Here is a 1,727-nt window from a genome sequence, read left to right as displayed (position 1 = left end):
CCCCCGCCGCCGCAGCCGCGGCCGCCGGCTGCAGCTGCAAGGCCGCTGGGCAGGGCGCGGGGGTCGCCGGCCGGCCTTGGTCAGCAGCCGCCGCCGCCGCAGCCGCCGCCGCAGGAGCCGCGCTCCGGGGAGGGGGCCTCGCTTCTCGGCGGGGCGCGCTCCGTGGCCGCCCCCCTCAGGGGGGGTCGTGGCCGCCCCCCAGCCCCGGCGCGATCGGCTCGCTCCAGCGGGGCTCGCCGGGCGGGGCGCGGGCCTGCGCCGGGGCTCCGGGCCGGGCGCGCCGGCTCGCGCTCCTCCTCCTGTCCTCGGGCGAGCGCGGACTCCGCCGGGGCGCGGGGCGCGGGGCTCGGTCCACCTGCTAAGTGGAGGTTTCGCCGGAGGCAACAAAGAAAGCAGCCGCTCCTTTCTTCTGGACCAAACCGTGGACGACCGGCGACCGGCCGCTCCTCGCCGCCTCCTCAGGAACGCAGCTCACTCGTCTCCCCTTGGAGTAGTAAAACTTTTTTTTGTCCTTGAAGGCGTGGTGATGCTGGCTGCTCGCGTGCGGAGAGGAGAGGCTGGCTCCTGCTCTCCCCCTCCGGTCCTCTCCTTTCAAGTTTTGTTCTGTCCTAGGAAAACTTCTGGCGCTGGTGCATTTCTCTGAAGTTGCTATTGCCGGAGCTCGTGGTTGCCTCTGAAACAACAGTCCTTTTTCATTCTCCTCGCAACAGTCACAGTCTGATGCGACATCTTTCCTTTTGGGTAGAAATTAGGAGACAAATATAACAAGGAAAAAAATTGAACAGGAGAAAAAGGAGGTCGAGTTTCTCGGTTACCTTGCTGCTGACGGTTGGGGTTGGTGTTTTATTTTTTTCCCAGCAGAGGTCTGCAGGAGGAGGAAGAAGAGTGCACTGGTGGAGGTGGAGGTGTGTGTGTGCATATAGGGGATCCTTGATACACAACCAACTCCAGTGGCACGACGCACGGCTCGGAGGCTGCCCCGACGGCGCTGGCGCTGGCCGTGCCGGAGCGGAGTTGCCGCGGGAGCTCGCTCTGCGCCCTGGTTCGCGCGCTCTCCCTCTCTCTTCCCCTCTCCCTCCCTCCCTCTCTCGCTCTCGCTCTCGCTCTCTCGCCCTCTCGCCCGCCCGCTCGGATCTGACAGTTCGCTCTCTGTCCCTCCCTCTCCGAGCGGGGACTGTCGAATGTTTACCCTCCGCCGCGAGCGCGCACCCACCACTGCACTTTCCCAAATACAAGGAAGTCGAGCACCAGGGCCCCCGCTGATTGGCTACCCGCTGGGTGATTGGCAGGTCCGGAATGACTGGCTCAGGACGCGCGGCCCCCCTTCCGGCCGTTCCGATTGGTTGCTTTTTAATTTAGGCAGAGCGTCGTAGAAGCTGGAAATCTGTCGTTCCCCCCCCTCCCCCCGCCGCCTCCCTCCGGTTCGCCACTTTCTCCTCCCCGCCCCTCCTCCGCCACCCCCTCCGCCACATCTTAACTCTTAGTGTCCGGCCGAGACGTAGGCTTTCCCTCCGTGGCTCTGGGCATCTCAATAGGTCTGGGAGGGGGAGGGGGCTGGAAGAAAGGGAAAGGAGTGGGGGTGGGGGGGCGTGCGGGCGTGCGTGCGGGCGAGCGGGGGGTCCGAAGGAGAACGTAAAGGGGAAAATCGTGAAAAATAGCAACCTACCCACTCCACCTGGTACCGCGTTGTGCTGCCGTCCTCCCCGCCCCCCACCCCATCCCCGACA

Source organism: Physeter macrocephalus, chromosome 12 (assembly GCF_002837175.3).
Source record: "Physeter macrocephalus isolate SW-GA chromosome 12, ASM283717v5, whole genome shotgun sequence".
In the NCBI taxonomy this organism is placed as follows: domain Eukaryota; kingdom Metazoa; phylum Chordata; class Mammalia; order Artiodactyla; family Physeteridae; genus Physeter; species Physeter macrocephalus.
Note: the sequence above shows the minus strand (reverse complement) of the source record.